Source organism: Octopus sinensis, linkage group LG3 (genome assembly GCF_006345805.1).
Source record: "Octopus sinensis linkage group LG3, ASM634580v1, whole genome shotgun sequence".
Lineage (NCBI taxonomy): Eukaryota > Metazoa > Mollusca > Cephalopoda > Octopoda > Octopodidae > Octopus > Octopus sinensis.
The window spans coordinates 111,904,009-111,927,719 of NC_042999.1; the positions used below are offsets into that span (position 1 = coordinate 111,904,009).

General features: G+C 35.1%; 1 long non-coding RNA gene across 1 annotated transcript in view; it reads right to left on the reverse strand.

Moving 5' to 3' along the window:
• Window positions 1-3,325: 3,325 nt before the first annotated feature.
• Window positions 3,326-23,711, reverse strand: part of LOC118762789 — a 52,886-nt gene continuing 32,500 nt past the window's right edge. Inside the window, exon 3 of the long non-coding RNA XR_004998538.1 lies at window positions 3,326-3,449. This is a non-coding gene — a long non-coding RNA (uncharacterized LOC118762789). The remainder of the gene's footprint in view (window positions 3,450-23,711) is intronic.

Here is a 23,711-nt window from a genome sequence, read left to right on the forward strand (position 1 = left end):
TTCAATTCTAGGCCTTGTTTCCACACCTGAAACTTCTCTAGTTCTGGTAGTGATTCAGCGCTTAGAGCAAGTATAGAGGAGCTCCCAGGGGCAGCTTGTCTTGAATTCCTCTATTATTGTCTGGAGCATTATGATGAACAAGAGGGGGCTGAGGACTGATCCTTGGTGAACCCCTACTTATACCCAGAATTCTTTGCTGTACTCATTGCCAACCCTGACCTTACTAAGAGCATCCCTGTACATCGCTTGTGCAGCTATCACCAACCATTCATCTATCCCTAGTTTCCACATTGACCACCAGATAGGAGATCGGGGTCCCTGTCAAAAGCTTTCTCTATATCAGCCAAAGCCAAGTACAGAGGTTTATCTTTGGCTAGGAATTTCTCCTGCAGCTGTCTTACCAGAAATATAGCATCAGTGGTGCTTCTCCCTGGCACAAACCCAAACTGCATCTCATTTAAACTAATTTTCATCCTAATTAGCTGGGTTATGACCCTCTCTGTGACTTTCATCATCTGATCCAACAATTTGATACCTCTGTAATTATTTCTATCTAAGGCACCACCTTTACCTTTATTGCAGTTCACTATGGTACTGCTACACCAGTTGTTGGGTATGACTCCTTTGTTGGGTATGACTCCTGGTTGACTATATGGGTGACTAGACTGTAGCCTACATCACCAGATATTTTAAGCATCTCAGCAGTGATTTCTGATGGGCTAGGTGCTTTCCCTGTCTTCATACTCTTAATTGCTTTATCTACCAAGGTACTGTCAATTTCGATAGCTGGTCCCACTGTTGGGTCGACATTTGGCAGACTCTCTTTCTCCCATTCATTCTCTTCATTTAGCAACCTTTCATAGCATCTCCAAGTCTCTCTTTTTGCAGAATCATTAAATGCAAGTGAGCCATCATCCATGCGGACACATTTCTCACCTATTACATTGAAATTTTCTCTCACATACTGTCTTGCAATTCAAAACACTTCAAGTTGCTGATCCTCGTGATGCTGAACATTGGGAAATATTTCCTTATCTGTTTTCCCTCTGGCTAACTAAACCTGTTTCCTAACTTCCCTTCTGACGATCTGATACAGTTCCTTGCTACCAAAACACTTCCAGTCCTTCCATGCCTGTTTCTTTTCCTTAATGGCTTTAACAACTACATCGTTCCACCACCATGTTGCATTAGGTCGAGAGGAAACTTTGCATCAGCCACAGATCTGGTCGGTAACCCTCAACAGGTTGTCCCGTAGGAACCTCCACTTGTCTCCCACATTATGTGATTTTATATCCTCCTCTTTTTCATCAAAGGTTTCAAGCATTACGTCTCTAAATCTCTGTAATAATGATGATGATGATCATCATCATCATGAAAATGATGATTGCTGTTGTTGTTGTTGTTGTTGTTGTGGCGGCGGCGGCGGTGGTGGTGGTGGTGGTGGTGGTGTGGTGGTGGTGGTGGCGACGGCAGCGGCGGCGGCGGCGGCAGTGGCAGTGGTGGCACTGGTATAATTGACGTTGGAGTTCATGAAACAGCAGTGATTATGGTAATGATGATGATGATAAACAGGCATATCACTGCAAAATACTTCACTTGAACACTTTCAACTAAACCATTCTATTCATTTTAACAATTTCTATTGATATCTATAAACAGTTTCTTTTTTTTCTTTTTAAATCTTTCACTCACTTTGACAGGGTTTTTTTTCTCCCCTCTTTTTCTTTTCCTGAAGTTCTACATTTGCAGTTCTTTGAAATAATATCACCTTGAACACTTCCCATTTAAATTCAATTATATATATATATATATATATATATATATATATATTATATATATATATATATATATATATATATATATATATTATATATATGTATGTATATATGTATATATCTATGTATGTATGTATGTATACATATACACATATATACAAATGTGTGTATATATATATATATATAAATATATATACACACAAACACACACATATTTATGCATACATACACACACTTACACACACATATATATACATAATTGTGGTGGGATGTGGGTGTTGGTAGGATATACATATGTTTATAAATGTTTATAAGTTTATGTTTGTATGATTGTGTGTTTGTGTGTTTGTATGTTTGTGTGTGTGTGTATTTGCTTTCAGCAAAATTGTTGAATTGGCAAGTTTAGTTAACATATTTAAATGATAAATGAATAGCAAGTAACACAGTAAGAAAATTACATCTATACAAACTCACACACTCACACATAGGCAAGTGTATATGTATGAATATTTATGCATATGTATATGTATGTATGTGTGTCTATATATATATATTATATATATAAATACTCATATGTATATGTATGTAAATATATATATGCATTTATATATATATATATATATATATAGGTATATACACCCACACACACATGTATGTATGTAAGTATACACGTATACATACATATATAGAGATAGATATAGATAATATATACACATAGAAATATAGAGAAATATACATACACATACACATGTGCACATACACCCTCATAGACATACATCCACACATATACAGACACACACACACATATACGAACATACATATATCAAGAGATCTGTTTTAAAATAATTTGTTTCCCTTCATCTGCAGATTATTATTTAAAAAATAAGGCTTGGGTTTAGTAATGAATAATAATTTAGAAATAGAGAGATAAATAAAAGGTTAAGATATCAATGTATATTTAAAAAAAGAAAACAAAACCTGGAATATACATATATATTTGTATGGGTGTAGTTATTTCATTTAACATTCTAAAAAAATATGCATTATTTCATAATTCTATCTGAAGAGGTAAAAGTGAGAAAAAAAGAAGAGGTTTGAAACTTTTAAAATAATGTTAATAGAATTTTTAAAAAGATAATTTGTGTGTATGTGTGTTTATAAACACATGCATACACACATATACATACATACATATATACCAATATATGTCTATACATACACATATGCCCATACACACACATGCATATATATATATATATATATATATATATATATAATATATATATATATATATATATGAAGATATACTCACATGCTTATATATAATATATATATATATATATATATAATATATATATATAATGAGATGATTACTGCTTGATAAACTAGTTTCATAAACTGATGATAGTAATGTATCTGTGAGTTTATGGGCATTTATGTTTGTATGATATATATATATATATATATATATATCATACAAACATAAATGCCCATAAACTCACAGATACATTACTATCATCAGTTTATGAAACTAGTTTATCAAGCAGTAATCATCTCATTATTATGCTGTTATGAAGTTTTGACAATTTGTCATCAGGATATCAAAAGATTGAAGCATTTCCATCAAAAAAAGCTTCTCACCATCTTAAGCATCAAATAGGAAGAAAACATAACCTGCAATGGGAAAAGAAATGTAATGCATAGAGTCAACTATGATGAAACAAAAGTGATGGTTGTTGGGACATATGGTGAGAATGAAGGAAAAGAGATTCCCTCATTAAATCGTCTTGTTTTAACAATGAATCTTTCCAATTTTTTTGTTTTTGTGATACATCAATAGGATTATTGTGCTAATGGTTTAGTAGTTTATAGATAGACATTCTATATCTGCAGAGACAATCTTAGTGTTAGAAGTTCTCCCTATGGAGAGGACTGCAATGTTCATGTCCTTCCTCATTTCAAACAGCACTGGTATACTTTCAATAGTGGGGACTAGATAGCCAGGATTATTTACATCAATCTCATATCATTTTCTGATCATTATCTTAAGTTGTGTAACAGTTAAATGTAACAAGTAGTGGGTGGGGGTCACCAAATGTAATGGTATATATTGTAAATGGTAGACTGTGGAAAGTTGAGATGTTAAAGAAATGACTAGCTGAGAGGTGGCATGGTAAAGATTTTATTTAACTGTTATGAAGTTTCACAACTGCGATGAATTCGAGATAGTTTTGATAGAAAATTTCATGTCACTACTTGTAGAAGACTATTACTTTGTTGTGTGGGAGGAGAAAGGTAAATCATCTTTACTGCATGAAACACCAGAAGGGGAAGAACAGAAAAAGAGAAGTTAACACTCTGAAAGTTGCAGAGAAAATAGAGCATTTATCAACAAATATCTCAATACATAACTATGCTAAAGTCAAACCAAATCATTTACAATGAAGAGAATGAGCTTATCTAGATACAACTTTGTATCACCTAGACTGGTGGCGAATTTGGCAGATTGAACAAACAAATTCTAAGGGCAAATTCTGGGAACAGAAAGAGACTAACATAAACATAGAGACTGGTTATGAATCCAGTCTCCATTTGTTACGGTTGTTCTTCAGCTGTTAGCATTAACAAAGATCCTTGAAAATTCTAGTTCAAAATCAGTTTCAACATTATTCAACAACTTCAACTCATTCCAAGCATCTGCAAAGTTAAAAAATGAACATTTAATGTTGTAGGCGAATAGATTTTGAAGACTTTTGTTCCTTCCCCTTCTATCTTCTCTATCTTCTTAGTTCTACAATACGACTATTACTTCAAAAACTTCTTATACAGCTTCTTGCAGATAACAACTATTTCCTGTTCTATTGGTTGAATAACAGAACATTTGTTAGGAAGCAAAATATAAAGATCATTTAATCTTCTGCCTCTACTACCTTGCCAGCATCAGTGTGAGCAAAGGCATTGTCAAGAAGCAACATCTTTACATGTGGAGAGGAAATTTTCTGACATTTGTTTCAGAACCAGTAACAATGGGGTTAGGGAGCCAGAAATAAATACATTCACACACATTATATTTAGTGACTTGGTACTGCTGTAATGCCACCAGCCATATAATTCTCACTGTCCTGCTTAATTAATTGTGATGATGTCATCAATTCGACTAATGGTTTCATTATTATGAGTGGTTCAAAACGATCGTACATTCAACTTGTCACTGTTTTTTTTCTTCTTTTCCTTGATATCTTATTGGTCGTTGTTCGATTACAAATTAACATTTGGAGTAAAATATTTGAATCGTATTTTGAAACCTCTTTATTTACCCAACCAACGATAAATAGAGATCGTGTCTGTCTATTAGAGAACCATACAATCACCCTCCATTTTCTCTCTCTATTTTTGTATATATTTCGCACACACATTCAAATGCATACAAACACTCTAATGAAAAAAAAAAAAACTTTTCTACATTGATTCAAGCATTTCTCTCCAAATTCTTTCCAACACACTTTTATCTTAACAAAAAATTTTACCCGACACACAATTTTTTACTTTTCTCTTTGGAATACTATTCGCCTGGACATTTTATCTCTGATGTTTCTTACCTGACACATTTAACTGTGTTCAGTCTTATTTACATCTATGGTCAGTTTTAGATAATATCACAACGAAACATTCACATACTAACGAAAATGTTTAAGATAAGGTTCCAGTTAGGCGGCGTTTTGGTTCTCTAATAGGGAAACTAAAATCTTCTATTTATTTACAGAAGAAAGAGGCTTTAGGATTTTAATCGAATATTTTGCACCGAAAGTTAGCCTGTGTTAAGAATGGTGAACCACGACAAATGAAAATTAAAAAAAAAACAACAGTGACAAGCTGAATGTACGGTCATGTTTTAGCTACTCTTTTTTCTACTATAGGCACAAAACCTGAAATTTTGAAGAAGAGGGCAAGTCGATTCATTCAGTGCTAAACTGATACTTATTTCATTGACACCGAGAGAATGAAAAGCAAAGTCGACCTCGGTGGCTCACCGCTCATAATAACAGCAGTCCAACTGATGAAGTTATCACAATTACTTTTGGTACAAGGCAGCAATTTCGGGGGAGGGGGAAGTCGATTACATCGATCTCAGTGCTTATTTATTTTATCGACCCTGAAAGGATGAAAGACAAAGTCGCCCTCGGTGGTAACAATTCTGCCAGCTCATTACCCAGCGCGAAAAGATTCGACCAGTTCGCCACCTCCTTTCTACGAAAAGCTCATGATCTGGATTTTGTGGAGAAGGGGTCAGTCGATCACATCAACCCCAGTATTCAACTGGTACTTATATTATCGACCCCGAAAGCGTGAAAGGCAAAGTCGCCCTCGGGAGTAACGATTCTGCCAGCTCGGTGCGGTAACTATTAAACCAGTTATAATAATAATAATGGTTTCAAATTTTGCCACAAGGGCAGCCATTTGGAGGGAGGGGATAAAAAGATTACATCGATTCCAGTATTTCACTGGTACTTAATTTATCGACCCCGAAAGGATGAAAGACAAAATCGACCTCGGCAGAATTTGAACGCAGAACAAGAAGACAGACGAAATACCGATAAGCACTTGGCCTGACGTTTGCCACCAGGGCGAAGGTTATATTTTGGGCTACGGCAAATTAACCTCGTTCTTAAAGATAAATTATCCATTATCTTCATAATTGGTCATACCTCCGATCGTCATCAAATGTTTTATTCCTACCACACTAACAACTTCCTTTCAATACTGCTGGTATGTCTTGAGTCGATATTATAATTATTAATTACTAGATTAGTGTAAACAATTAAGTGCAATGTAAGAAATTGACTCGACCAAAATAAAATATATTGAGTACGCGTTTTATCGACTGTCAACACTAAACGGATGTCTGTATATAATATATAAGTGTATAATATATAAGTATGTATATACGCACACATATATGCATATATATAAATATATAATAAATATTTTATTCTTTTATTTGTTTCAGTTATTTCACTGTGATCATGCTGGAGCACCGCCTTTTAGTCGAAGAAATAGACCGCAGAACTTATTCTTTGTAAGCCTGGTATTTATCCCATCGGTCTCTTTTGCCTAACCGCTATGCTACGGGGGCGCAAACACACCAACAACGTTTGTCAAGTGATGTAAGAGGAACAAACGCAGACACAGATACACATATACACATAAATATATACACAGATATATATAATATATATATATATATATATATATATATATATATATATATATATATATATATATATATATATATCTGTGTATACATTTATGTGTATATGTGTATTTGTGTCTGCGTTTGTTATATATATATATATATATTATATATATACATATATATATATATATATACATGCACACACATACATAAGTCTATATATATATACGTGTGTGTATGTATGTATGTATATATGTATGTATGTATGTATGTATGTATGTATGTATGTATGTATGTATATGTATGTATGTATTTAAACGTCTAGTTTTTATTTAATCAACCGTGAAAAGATGAAAGGCAAATTTATTCTCAGTTGGATTTAAATCTAAACATAAATGGACTTGATGAAATACCACAAATCATTTACTCCACTATTTCACCATTTCTGCCATTCCATCAAATGTGTATTTCATTTCCTCTGGAGTAATTTAATTAAAGTTATTATATTCATGTATATCAGACATTTAATTGCATTAGTAATGGACTAACTTATAAAGTTACACTTCAGATAAAATTTCAGCTACATTTCAGAGATTAGCAATAACACACACACACACACTCATCACACATGTATCGCACACACACACACATACACACACACACACACACACACATATATATATATATATACATATATATATATATATATACACACATAGAGAGAGAGAGAGAGATCATACACACACACATATTTATATATGTATATAAATATATATACACGTACATACATGCATATAAATATGTATGTGTATATGTATGTGTGTATATATATACATATGTATGTCTGTACGTATGTATGCATGTATGTATGTATTTATGCATGTATGTATGGGGTTGGCCAAAATGTCCGTTCAGTTTTTCTTAGCGAAAATAAGACACAGAGCGATCTATTCAATCGATGTTGTAATTACTGTTTAGTTCCAGTATTTACTACTATTCTGTGAACAGATCCATAATTCCTTGCTCAAGGAATTCCCTGTTATTTTGGGCCATAAACTCTTCCAGGTGAATCTTTGTATCCTCTTCAGAGTTGCAGGTATGTCCACTCAATGCATTTTGAAAAGACCGAAACGGGTAAAAATCTGAAAGCGCAAAGTTGGACGAATGCAGGTGCTACAAAACTTCCCAATCAAACCTCACTAACCTCTGTTCCGTCTGCAAAGTAGTGTGCTGTTTAGCGTTGTCCTCATGAAAACAAAATGCTCTTACTATTGGAAAGTGCCAGACACTTCAGGTGGATCGCTACATTTAATTTGTCCAGCTTGTCACAGTACACATCAGAATTGAAGATCCTGTCCGTGGAAAGAAGCTCGTAAAAGACAACACGATTCCAATCCCGCCAAATTGAAAGCATAATCTTCTTCCAGTAAATTTCTGCTTTGGAAACTGTTTGTGATGATGGTTCGCCACGCTTCCACAATGTTGCTATAGATGATCCATTTTCCCTTCTCTGTCAGCATTTTCACGTCTTTACAACGTCTTTACAACGAAGCACAGATAGAAAACCATTGACCGAAGTTAACCTCTTTCAATTGAATTAGGAAGCAAACATCTAGCTTGATAATGTAACCAAGTTGATGCACACGATTTTTCATACTCGATTTCGTCATTCAGTTAATCTCAGATGGCGGCTGGATCGGGGACCGAAAAATTTCCTGATCGAAATCTTGAAAACCACTTTTGGCACATACGTTCCACAAAAGCACATTCTCCGTACACAGCGAATATCTTACAGCAGGTTACTACCGCTTTCTTGTCATTTTTTTTTAAATATAAAAGCATGAAGTGTCGATAACTTTTGTTTTGGTTCTAAATTTACAGTGATCCCAAGCACACAAAATTCAACCTGTCTCATCGCAAGTTCGCGGTGAACAACATTGAAGTATGAAGTACCTAAAGAGTTCGAATGCGCAAGGGACAACCAAAAACTAGTAACTTATTAGAATGCTTGAAGATTAGTGCCGATAAAAACCGAACGGACGCTTTGGCCAACCCAATATTGATATACATGCATGAATACATACACACACTTATACATACATAAATACATACATATACCTTTATATATATATATATTATATATGTGCGTGTGTATGAAGTATGCATGTATATTTGTACTTATAACTAATTAGGGTGGTGAATTGTCAAAATCGTTAGGGTGTTGCGCAAAATGCTTTGCTCGTTTGTTCCAGGCTGTTTATGTTCCGAATTAAGATCCTACTAATATCAATATTACCAGTCAGTCTCCTGGAGACGGGGTCAATGAAATAATAAAATGCCAGAGCAGAGCAGTGAATTAGCAGAAGGAACTTTTAGAGTATTAGATGAAATACTTTGTAGTAACATTATGTTTTCCGGCTTGTTGCATTGTGAGTCGCCGGTAATGTCACTGGTATCAAACTTGCTTTCTGTTGGAGAAAATTCGTGGCATGGACGGAAAAAAAGATGACTGCATAGGTAACACATAATCTTCCATACGAAACACTTGTCTATGCCTGTGCTCTGACAGATTCGTCCCAGATACTCAGCTAAACCAAATATTCGGCTGTCCTTATCAACAGAGGCTGTTGATGTCACTAATTAATGTAGGATTTAATCTTTTGGTTAGCTGTATCCTAGAGCAAGAGACTTTATTTTCACATTGCGGCAGTCCAATCAGTTGGCAAGAATGAGTTTTACATGTAATTCAAAAGGTCAGCCATGTTACATTCTGTGCTATACTGAATCTTGTTGAGGACTGCGTTGAGAGTACGCGTGTTTGTGAGAAATCTCAGCCGCTTGCACGTAAATTTCACGTGCAGTCAGTTCGGTAGATCGAACAAACTGAAGAAACACTCGTTGTCGTAACGACGGAGTGGCAGGTCAATCTCTTTGTAACAGAAAATAACTTAGAAACTGTGAGTCATTCAGCATATATACATACATGAACGCGCACACACACACACACACACACACCACACACACACATACATACATACATACATACATACATACATACATACATACATACATACATACATACATACATACATATGTATATATATATATACATAAAGATATATGTATTCTTTTGCTTGTTTTAGCCATTTGATTTCAGCTATGCTGGAGTATTGCCCTGAAGCGACTTAGTTGAACAAATCGACCCCAGGACTTATTTTTTAGTGTGTTTACGCCCCCGTAACTTAGCGGTTCGGCAAAATAAACCAATAGAATAAGTTATTCTATTGGTTTATTTTGCCGAATCGCTAAGTTACGGGGGCGTAAACACACCAACACCGGTTGTCATGCGGTGATGGGGGGACAAACACAGACACAAAGACACACATGGCTATAGGCATATACATACATATATACATGTACGTATATATATATATATATATACGACGGTCTTATTTCAGTTTCCGTCTACCAAATCCACTCACAAGGCTTTGGTCGGCCTTTGTTTTTGGGGTTTTGTAAATGCACCTGAATCTCAAAACGTGTAGTCGTTTTTAAATTTTGTATTAGATATATTCACAGACCAAACCGGTTTCGATAATTCTTTTGCTTATCAATAGTATAAATATATAACTAAAAGATTTAAGAGAGCTGAAAGTGACAAGGTAAAAGTTGGACAAACATTTTAGCAGAATCAAATGTTCCAATCTTCATAGAAATTTTAGTGAGTTTCCTAGTGATAGATAGTAATATCAATGAAAATGTTTGGTGACGATCATAACAAACGCACATTATTGAAAGCTCAATCATATTGAGTTTTTATATATAAAAAAAAAGTAGAGAGGAAAGAGAAGAAGGTGGAGAGGTTTTTTATAACTTCTGTCGTGGAGCGTGTAGTTGTTTCTTTTCAATTTCAGTCTCAATGCACTGGTCTCTTCCCAGCTGTTGAAGTTCCGCCGGTTCTCGAAATTTATTTAACCCTCTGAACTCGGAAAGTAGATATATCCGCTCAAAATTTTATTACTGTTAAATGCGGAAAGGGATTTTACCATAACGGCTTTGAAAGAAACCTTTCCTTTTGCTGCAAAAAGCGGAAACATACCCACCAGTAACACTTTTTTTAAAATGACAATTTTTCAGATTTTCTTAATCGTTTAACATATTTCATCAAATATCTCTTTCCAGAGCAAGAATCAAATACTTTTAAGGTTGGATATGAAAACCATACCTACAGGAGATACTGAAATAAATTTTTCGTTTGCTTTTGTTTCGTATTATTTTGATATTTGCATTTTATTTTTTGGTGAGTAATTAACATCATTACGGAAATGACCGCAAAATTTGATTAAGCACTCGAAAGATTTAAAACCATAAAACAATGTCATGAAAGTAACAAAATTATATTGATGTTTGTATAGTGTTGTATAATATCATTTTAATTGATACTATCTACCATATTGTATATCGGAAACAACGTAATCCGATGAATTTATTATTTTATTTAGGACGGTACAATGTAATTGAGTGTAGATTGGTTGCTATTTCTACCAGTCATTCAAATCCCACAGGGCAAACGTCTTCTATTATAGGCTTCGGTCGAGCAATATCACGAATGTGAAATTTGGTAGACAGAAATTGAGCAATAGCCTGACATCACTTTATAAATACATATATAACGCGCAAGCGCGCGCGTGTGTATGTGTGTGTTGTGTATGTTGTGTGTAAGTGTGTGTGTGTTGTGTGTATGTGTGTGTGTTGCGCGCGCGCGTGTTCGGTGTTTCTTATGGATAAAGTCTAAAGAGCTAGAAACATCGATATTGGGAAATCCGACAGAGGGTAGCACTGGGCAGATACGGTGTTTTCACACGTTTATTACCATAAGAGAGAATTTCTTTCTCCACGGAATCTGCAGTGAATTTGCCTTTAGCCGTTGAAATATGTCACAAACATATTTTAACTAATCTAAAGTTCGCTTTTGCCTAAACACTGCTTGGCGATGATATGACTATAATTATCACGACCTTGCGGCCTACTGGAGCAAATCAGTCAATGTTGTTGACTATATCTTAGTTAAAGCCACAGCTTTAATCGTTAGCACACTGGGCGAAATGCTTTGCGGTATTTCGTCCGCCGCTGCGTTCTGAGTTCAAATTCCGCCGAGGTCGACTTTGCCTTTCATTCTTTTGGGGTCGATAAATTAAGCACCAGTTACGCACTGGGGTCGATGTAATCGACTTAATACCTATGTCTGTCCTTGTTTGTCCCCTCTATGTTTAGCCCGTTGTGGGTAGTAAAGAAACAGCTGTAAGATATAGTGTATATTTATATCTATTTATATTTATTCATTTATATCCTCTTATAATGATTGTTCTTATTGTATTGTATTACTCATTCATGTACGCTGTTTTGTTATATATTTTTACGTTTAACCTTAATGTTCTTATGTAGTGGTTTAATAAAGTATGTGATTGGGTATTATCTGGTAGTTGATTAATGATTTAGATGTATTTCTCCATTTTCTTATTTTGTATATATATATATATAACGGGAAGCTTTATGAAAATAGACAAAAGACGAAGGCAGGTGGAAAACATATGTATGTATATATGGAGTGAGAGATACATACATACATACATACATACATACATACATACATACATACATACATACATACATACATACATACATCATACGTAACGCCAAAACAACTGGATTAATATTACCTCAAGATCTGAATGTGAAATGCTCAGCATGGCAAAAAACGACTACGCATGGGTATGTTTTCTGAAGACTTGAAGTGCAGCCTCTCTTTGACTGGTGACTGCTACATCATATCACACTTCGAAGGCTCCGCATTTGTAATCCATGATTACTTCAAAAGTGAGATTACTACAAAACAACTAGTAAACGAATCAGACAGTGAAACCCTTGGTGTCCCGAAATGCAACCAAAAACGTAGATTATGTCATATTTTTGAAGAAGACATCACACACGTGATTAACAACTGCCTAAAAATTTCATCAAGATATTACCTCCTTATGCGACACGACGTTATCGCAAAAGCAATATACAATGCCATTCAAAAACAAACTGTCCTCTCTCTCCCTGTCTGTCTATCCCCCTCTCTTTATTTCTCTCCCTCTTTCTCTCTCTCTCTCTTTCTTCCTCCTTTTTCCAATGTTTTTCATTTCTCTGACATAGAACATTTAGTCTCAAACGTAACATATGCTTTAACCTTCCCCATTTCATCCTAAAACTAATACGTATCATCTTTGAATGTCCGTGATTCTCAAGCAATAGCGGCATTGAAGTAACTGTAAATCTCTCTCTATATAAAGCTGAAGTTGTCTGTGTAAGGCAGGTTTGATAGCTTTCAACTAACACTATCTCCTCCGAGACCCTGCAGCGCAAGTTGACCAAAATTGAAAGTATGATAGAAGGCTTGCTCTTCCTTCCGTAGAAGAAAAAATTCAAATCGGATCATGTTAACACCAAAAATTATTTACATCAAAAAGGTGCTTTTTTTCTATGAAAATCCCTATATTTTACGATTTTTTTTACTGCTGTGTCACTATTTTTCGGTGTATTTCAACCAGAAAAATATTCACTTAAAGAGAATAACAAGCTACATAATGCGAAATTTTTACTTTTCAAAAATTCCAATTCTAAGGGGTCGAAACAAACCCGAGCAACGCCGGGCGATACTGCTAGTTAAGTATAAAACTCACCACCGAGGAGTCTGGCTCCTCATTCAAAGGGAAAACTGGGAGTTCAAGTCACATATTAACCTCAAAAATATGGATAAACTTCCATTCAACTAGCCTGTAAGATGAAGATTTAAACCTCTTTTTATATGAAATTCAATCCAGTTTGTACATACGTTAATAATACAAACTTTTTCGAATTGTTTGGAGTATATAAATAGTATATATGCATTGGTGCATATGTGTATATATATGTATACAGAGATGTGCGTGCGTGTGAGTAAATACAAATGTATGTGTGTGTATGTGTGTATGTGAGGGGTGATTAATGAGAGATGGAAGATGGAAGTCACGAGTGCCTTTACTAATCACTACAGTTGTTTCGATCCATCTAGCATCGTTCCCTCGCGGACGGGATACTGTACAACTGGTTTAGGTGTTTCCCTCGATGAAGATGTGTCTACTTAGATGATTTCAAGAGATATATCGTTAAGATAAATTAGATAGGTCAAAACAGTTGTAGTGATTAATAAAGTTTCTCGTATCTTCCAGCTTCAGTCTCTCATTATTCAAATGCCCAAACGAACACTGAGCCAGAGAACGTGCTTTGGCTGCAAACTACCAGATGTACCCCATACGATTTATTAACTAATAATATTTATATAATAATTACCGTCACTTAAACATGGCTGTTCCGTAGCAACCGACGTTACTGCCATTTTCAACCCCAGGAGGCCACCGCTTCCAGCTTCTTGCAGTCTGCCCCCGATATTTATTGCAAGCAGGTGATTGAAGCCCTATAATCTTCCAGCCACGAGACCACTGGACCGTATGGTTTATACATATATATGTATATATATATATATATATATTTATAATAGGATTAGCTCGTATACGAGTAGGTATATATTTGTAAAAAATGAATGAACTGAAACATGTTATAATGTATATATAAAAATTAAAAATTGTATAATACAGCAGCATTTTCGAACTTCATTTTTTACAAATATATATATATATATATATATATATATATATATATAGTTGAAATTTACAGAAAAACAAAAGACTAAGACAGGTATATGAACAACAAGCAGGTGCATTAGTTTGGCGCTCGGGAAAATAAGAAAGTCTTTTACGTTTCGAGCCTACGCTCTTCAACAGAAAGGATTATGAGGAAATAAACAGAGAGAACAGCAACTGCAGTGATATATTTACATATATATATATATATATATATATATTATATATATATATATATATATATATATATATATATATATATATCACTGTATCAACCAGACTATCGGATGCTGTTATACGTCACTGGTCAAATTGTGCTTCCTCGCATTGTTGCAGCTTTCGAATGATTTTTTCCCCTATATCATTGGCTCGGCGCGGAACCGGGAAGAGTGGTACTGCTGAGGAGACTAGAACAATGTAAAATGAAGTAGAGCTTTGGTCAAGAATTCGTGCCGCCGGTCTTGGAACCGAAACCATAATCTTGAGATTGTAAGTGCAGTGAAACACTCTAATCACTAAGGACCACGCGTCTTTACACAAACATGCAAACACACGCGCGCACACATACAAATACGCAGAAAGTCAGATGCGTATAAAAATATATATATATTCCATTTTCTGTATATATATATATATAATATATATATATATAAAGAGAAAAGGAGACAGACTGACAGATGCGTGTAAATATATATATATATATATATATATATATATATCCCATTTTCTGTATGTATATATATTTGTGTATATATATATATATATATATATATATATATATATATATATACATATACATTTACATCCATACACACACACTCACACATACATACATGCATGCATGCATACATACATACATACATACATACATACATACATACATACATACATACATACATATTGGTGCAAGAGAGAGAGAGAGATAGAAGATAGAAATTGCTTTGCACTACTGGTGTCATGTCTTATCGCGTTATTCATTGTACACAATAATTAAAACATAATACAATAAACAACATTGAATAGGAGGAAAGGACATAAGAGAAATGTAGTAAGTTAAAGTAATGTGTTAATATTATTTGTCTGTGTACATATGTATACATATACGTAGGTGTCCGTGTGTGTGTGTGTGTGTGTGTGTGTGTGCACGAAAGCATAAGTCTATTGTCTATAAATCTTTTGTTTGTGTTTTCAACTATATGGCATTGTGTTTTTTTAATAATACCCTTTAGTCTGATGAATAATCACATCATTAGCAATGTTTGTCGTTGCAATGTTTACATTATGTTATCTTACAAGACACACAGACATATCTTTCATTTATATCCAAAATGAAATAAAAGAAATCAAGCTAAATCCAAAGTAGTGGACAGATAGTTAAAATTGTTGTTTAGAGCTACAGAGCCGTTCTCATTGAGCAAACACCTATGATCAAACGGATTCCAGCCATGACCAACCAGTCTTTTGTCAGCTGCCGTCCATTCATACAACGACATAGAATGTGAGTCACCTGGGGCAACCCTTGTGTTTGTCACCCCTCTCCACTGCTCTGCCCTTGATACAATTTTATACAATACAGCAAACCCAAAAGAGGTGCCTCCAGAAAAGCGTCGAGCCCCTAGCTATGCCACTGCATTCATAACTATGTTATCCAATGTGTCACTCATTTCTGATTAAAGGGAATATGGCCATATTCGTAGTGAGTTGTGTGACCGCGTACAGACTACACCCCACCCAGCAGAGCTATATTTAGACTTTATGAAGCCGGAAACTATATGAAATTTAAAGGTCCTTGTTAAGCAATATTATATCATAAGATATCAACAAAAAAAAAAGACTTAAGATATATGCCTTTCTAACTATCAGGCGGACTTTGCATACTGTAAGGCCCTGAAATGTAGCTTCTTCAAAATCCTTTTTGTTGACTTTGTCGAGTAGTAGTTTCTTTTTGTCGTTTTGTTCAACCCTGTTACTTGATTCTTGGGTGCCTTCAGGAATAAAATGCTATAAGTATTTCTCCAAGCTAAGTCTCCCATCTAAGTGTAACCTATTTCATTATTACCCACAAGGGGCTAAACACAGAGGGAACAAACAAGGACATACATAGGTATTAAGTCGATTACATCGACCCCAGTGCGTAACTGCTACTTAATTTATTGACCCCGAAAGGATGAAAGGCAAAGTCGACCTCGGCGGAATTTGAACTCAGAACGTAACGCAGACGAAATACCGCTAAGCATTTCGCCCGGCGTGCTAACGTTTCTGCAAGCACACTGCCTTCAGTCTAAGTGTAACCACCTCCTGCTAACCTTAAGGGCCCAGGGTAAATGTCTTGAGCACAGCCCTTTCACCGCTTACTGGTCCGATACCGCCTTCTCATGCCCTTAACTGTCTCGGAGGTTCTCAAAAGGGTTATAGGTTCTGTCCTTCTTCCTCTGACTAATCAGTTTGAAAAAATATTATCATTATCATCATCAGCACGAATATCATCATTCTCGATCTTCATCATCATAGCTATTTTCTATATTTCCATCGTTATCATCACTTTCGCGATAATCACTCCCACAACCACTGATGAGTCAGTGAAGAATCGTTCCGTGGTCAATCACTAATGCTGCTAGAAATAGCAGCCAAATGCCCTTGCATCAATATCGTCTTAAAAAAAAAGGAAGAACAAATTGGACGATGCCGTCCTCGATATACAGACTTACAATACGGTCGCGGCTGGAACGCTTTTCACTATATTTGCTCAGTCAAGTACAACTCAGGGCTAAGCAACATCAACATTATCATCACCACCACCACCACCACCTCCGCCTTTTCTCCTCCTCTTCCCCATCATCATCAGTAGCAGCAGCAGCATCTTAAACATCTATGAAAATGTACTGAATCAAATGCACAAACATGCAAAATATACAGGATTAGATGAAGCTTGTTTTTTTCTTTCTTTTTACTTTATGCTCAGTCCAAAACCAGTAGATTGCTGCATTCATTTTACCGCCATTAAAAATCTGTCGCCAAGCTATAATAATAATAATGATAATGATAATAATAATAATATAATAATAATAATAATAATAAAATAATAATAATAATAATAATAATAATAATAATAATGATAATAATAATAATAAATCAAAGACGAGAGCAAACTTTAATAAACTCCTTGAAAAAATCAGGCAAAATAATATACAACTTAACAAATAGAAATACAAAAATAACAAAAATTCTTCCTTTCCTAGTGCTCAACCAAAAAGGATAGAAAAATGAAAACTGTAAAAGAGAAAGTGGACATAGTGGAGCCGAGACTAAAATTTATTAAAAGCTAAATAATTCCAGAAAAATCCCAAATAAAGTCACTGAAAAGTAATCGAAGGAGCGTTGTCGAACAATTTTCACTGCCATTACTGTATTTAATGGATGCAAGGAATGAGAAAGAAAGAATAATTTGAAAGAATAAAAGAAAGGAATATTAAAGTAAAACACAAGACAGAAACGCACAACTATGTAAATGAATACATGTGCATTGCATGTGTATGTATGAATGCATGTGTACGTGTAGATGTATACAAACATACACACACATATATATACACATATTTTTACACACACACACACATACATATATACACATATGTATGTGGCTGTATATATATATATATATATATATATATATATATTTTCATATTTATACTTATATACATATATACATATATGTATGCATGTATGTACGCTCAGGCGTGGCTGTTGGGTAAGAAGATCGTTTCCGATAGATATGGTTTCGGGTTCAGCTCCTCAGCGCAGCAACCTAGGGGTTCTCTAAAACTGGTTCTCAACCGAGTTCTACATGGCCCTTGGGGGCCCGTATAAGATTTTGTTGTTAAAATTTATCTGCCATAAATTGGTTATATTTCAACAATACAAAAATTATTTTAACCTGTTTTTTATACAACTGCTATTACCTTATAAATATATAAGAGGATTTTTTTTTAAGCAACGAATGATTCTGGGGGTCCACCTAAGTAAAACAGTATGGGGGATCCATAAGTAAAAAAAAATGGTTGAGAACTGCTGCACTAAAGCCTCGGGTTAACCAAAGTTTTTGGAATTAGTATGGTTGACAAAAACTGAAACAAGATCGTCGTATATACATGTATAAATTTGGATATGTGTATGTGTCTGTGTGTGCATGTACGTTACGATCTCCATGCCTTGGCATCACCTGATAGTTTAAGCGAATGTCAAAGTCATACAAGCAGTCTCCTTTGTTTCCAACTTTCCTTTACACGAGCACATATTGGGACATGGAATGATATAATCTTACTTGGAAAAATGCGTAACTACTTTGGGAGGTTAAGCTGAGTGCTATCGTAACATGTAGTCACAATACAACCCATTGCACATGGTCAGGCAACATCACGATTCCTACTAGGTGAATAAGGTGGTTTGGAGGCAAAAGGCGGAGGTGTGTATATATGAAGGCACATGGCTCAGTGGTTAGAGCGTGAGGTTGTGAGTTCGAATCCCGGATCGGGCTGCATGTTGTGTTCCTGAGCAAGACACTTTTTTCACGCTGCTCCAGTTCACTCAGCTGTAGAAATGATTTGCGACGTCACTGCGCCAAGCTGTATTGGCCCTTGCCTTTTCCTTGGATAACACTGGTGGCGTGGAGAGGGGAGGCCGGTATGCATGGGCGACTGCTGGTCTTCTATAAACAAACTTTCCCGGACCTGTGCCTCGGAGGGTAACTTTCTAGGTGCAATCCCATGGTCAATCATGACCGAAAGGAGTCTCAGCATATGTATACAAGGTGTCCATAAAGTTTTTTTTTAAATTTAAAATATATATTACAAAGGCAATTGATAAATTATCTTAATCAGACTTGTTCTATTGTACTCAGTGGTTTTCGAAGTTTTTTAATCACGTTACATTTTTGTATTTCATGCATCCTGCAGATTAAAGAGGCATTTTTTAAAAATGAACCCCTAAGAAAGGCTACTCTTCAAGAGAAGGCACAATGTGTATCATGGTTTATTGAGACAAAATCGGATACGCAGACCCAACGAAACTACAGAGCAAAGTATGGCACAAGAAATTTATGGAGACAGGGACAGTGTTAGATAGAAAGAGGAGTGGACGATCAAGAACATCTGAGGAAAACATTGATCATGTAAGAGAAACCTTTTCTGGTTCTCCCAGAAAATCCATCGTACTGCTGCCAGTATTAGAGGTATAACCAGTTGCAGATTACTTTTAGCAACAAAACCTTATATAGACACCCAAGGGTCATAAAAACCCCGTTTGGGTACCACTGCTCTAATTACTGCCCTATCTGAGAATTGTTCCATTTAACCTGGAATTGCATCTAGTCTTTGTTTCTCTTCGTCTCAGCCTGTTTCACTTTGTCTCGTTTCCTGAACTTACAGCGTAATACTGAAACTCTTTCTTCCCACCTCTTAGTATGTTAACTTCAGGACACATCCTCATTCACACCTCATTAGTATTGTTATATAACCTTCGTTACTCATATCTCAAATAGATTTAGGAACATGATCGGGATGTACCATTATCTCATCCCCTTACCGGTTGGAATATAGTTTGATCCAATATAACCAATAATTTAACATTTCGTGAACTAACAATCTTTGCTTTCCATCATTATTCTTCCTCATTTCAATTCTCAGTTTTCTTTCAATTTTTCGATTAAAGTAATTAAATAAATAATTCTATCCCTTCTGAATCACGGGTTTTACTAGCCAGCTAACTTACTAATTAGACCATTGTTCGTTCACTATTTTAACACGTTACCATATCATTTAATCAATTCACTCATTCCAACGAAATGTGCGTAGTTTGGGTGTTTATTCTTTTATTGGTTCCTCTCTTTCACTTCCTTTTCACTGACCACCTTATTTCTCAAACATTGGCATATGGGGTCGAATGTCACTGCTTCCCCATTGATTGGTCTGTCTCTATGCTGTGTCAAGCTATTTTATCTAGCTTCACTGAAGAAGTTAACCTATAGATTGCTCGCTTATAATATCTTTCATCACCGACACACTGTCTCATGACAGATCTGAGAATTTTATTACCGCGTAACTGTTTAGCATTTTTATTAATTTAGTTATTGATATTACCGAGACCTTATTGATACTCGTCACTGCGTGCATTGGATTTTTATTACCATCTAATATATATATTGTTATTGGCTTTTGTACAATAACTTCCGTCAATATCATTATTATTATTTTATTATTATTATTATTATTATTATTATTATTATTATTATATTATTATTATTATTATTATTATTAGTGTTCCTGTTGTAATTTTTCTGTTTTAATTTTCTGTTTTCATTGTCCCGTTCGTCTCTGCATAAGCAGCACTAATCAACTTTTCTCGCACACTATGAATAGTAGTACATACCATGGTACTAGTCTGATGATGTGCCATTCTGCCATATTCAACCATTTCTAGATTTATATACATATCATATATTTTGTCAGGCATCATAATTTTTAGGTTTTATAGTTCGAAATGGTTGGAAAGGGTATGATACTGAAACAATTGTAACTCATTAGTGAGCATTTTTTTAAAGTCTAGTACTTATCCAAGAGATCTTTTTGAGGTAAAGGAACCAAAACTGGTTTTCAAGCGGGGGAAAAAAACAAATACAAACATACATGTACATACATATGTATGTATATATAAGTTGATTCGCTAGCTTCTGCACGCATTTTTTTCTCTCCTTGTTTCTCTCCGTGTTTCTTTTCTGTGTATCTTTCTGTTGAAGAGCGTAGGCTCGAAACGTAAAAGACTTGTTTTATTTATATTCCTGAGCGCCATACTAATACAATTTTTGTTTGTACTCCACCTGCCTTCGTCTTTTGTTTATTTTCATAAAGCTTCCCGTTATATATAAGTTATACTCCCACGCACGTACACACACACACGCACACACACACATTTACATATATATACAATACACGCACGCACACATACACACGTACAAACACACAAATTCACATACACACCGACACATATACATACACACAATATATACCTACACGCGCACGCACACATACACATACGTACACACATATAAGCACAGACACACACATACATACGCACACAAAAAACATGCGCACACATACGCACGCACACACGCAAAAACTCACAACCCCACGGATACACGCATATACATCCATATACGCTTACACACGCACACATACAAACGCACACATACACGCACACACAACAACACGCACATACATACACACACACACAAATGAACCCACACATACATCCCATACACACGGCACACAACCATACATACACGCACACAATTATACATACATATATATATACACACACACGTACGTACAAGCACACACGCACACATACACTAAGTTAAGCACAGTTACTCGCCACACACCCAAACTCTACGCATACACACACTAACACACACATACACACTACAAACAAAACACACACGATACTTATACATACACGCACACACACATACCTCTTTGTTTTTGACCGATGATTGGACCCAAAACACCACTCCTTAATTCTTACATACTGACCTGCTACTAGCCACCCCATACACACATACACACAACACGCACACACATACACACAAACACATGTCATCACTGCACACATACACACACACGAGCACACGCTGACCTCCCCGCACGCACACACCCACACACATTCCCCCTCTCACTTTCTTTACCATACTGTATTTGATAAACTCTCCTGTCTTTAAAAAACATTATTATTCTTCTACCTTACTACTTCCGTCTTTCAGTATGTGACCTCGTGAGTACCATCGGCGATTTTTTTTCCTCTGTCTTCCCTTCTCGGGATCTTTCCTTCTCCTATGTTTCCGACGAAGAGTTCCGCTTCTTTCCTGAGCGTCCAATAATACTTTATTTGTTCCACGTCCTTGCGTTGTTGTGTTTTTTTGTTTTCTTGTTTGGATTAACTATATATATATATATATATATATATATATATATATATATAAGGTATATATATACGTTATATATATATAAGGTATATATATAAGTTATATATATATAAATATATATATATATATGTGTGTGGGGGGGTGTTTGTGTGTGTGTGTGTGTGTGTGTGTGTAAGTTAGAATGAGTGAATTGATTAAATGATATGGTAACGTGTTAAAATAGTGAATGAACAATTAGTAAGTTAGCTAGTTAGTAAAACCCGTGATTCAGATGGGATAGAGTTATTTATTTAATTACTTTAATCGAAAAATTTAAAGAAAACAGAGAATTGAAATGAGGAAGAATAATGATGGGAAGCAAAAATTGTTAGTTCACGAAATGTTAGATTATTGGTTGTATTAGTTCAAACTATATTCCAACCGGTAAGGGGAAGAGAATACACAATATATTTTAACAATTCGTTTAATAAAATTTCTTATGCTATTTAATTATAGAGATATAATACTTTATTCTTTTTAACATGGGAGTCCGATAGAGTAAAATAGGAATCAAATGAGTCTACAGGCAGAGAACTATAGAATTAAAACATTTTCTGACAGTCGAAGAGAGCCGGTATTTATTAGGCATATTATACGAAAGTGTATATAACATTCGGTTCAGGAAAATAAAATAAGTAGGCTAAATTCAGGGGATACGGGTGAGTGATAAGAAAATATGGGGGAATAAATGGAATCTGGGATTTAGATTACGTCTATAAAACATCTGAAAGGTTGAAATCGGTGCTCTTGGCACTTCCGGTGAACCAAAAAACCAAAAGTGAAAACACAATCATGTAACCGATTTCTGGTTACGTCATGTAAGGCACTCGAGAAAAAGGACAATCGTGTGAATCATTAGTGGTTAAGTCACCAATAGATCTCAGATGAAACCTTACATTTAAATGTTAAGATTAAAAAGAAAAAGTAGAAAGTATAGGTTAAAAAGAAAGATTAGAAAGTAGAGATTAAAAATTTATAATTGAAATGATTGAGAACTGGAAGCTAAA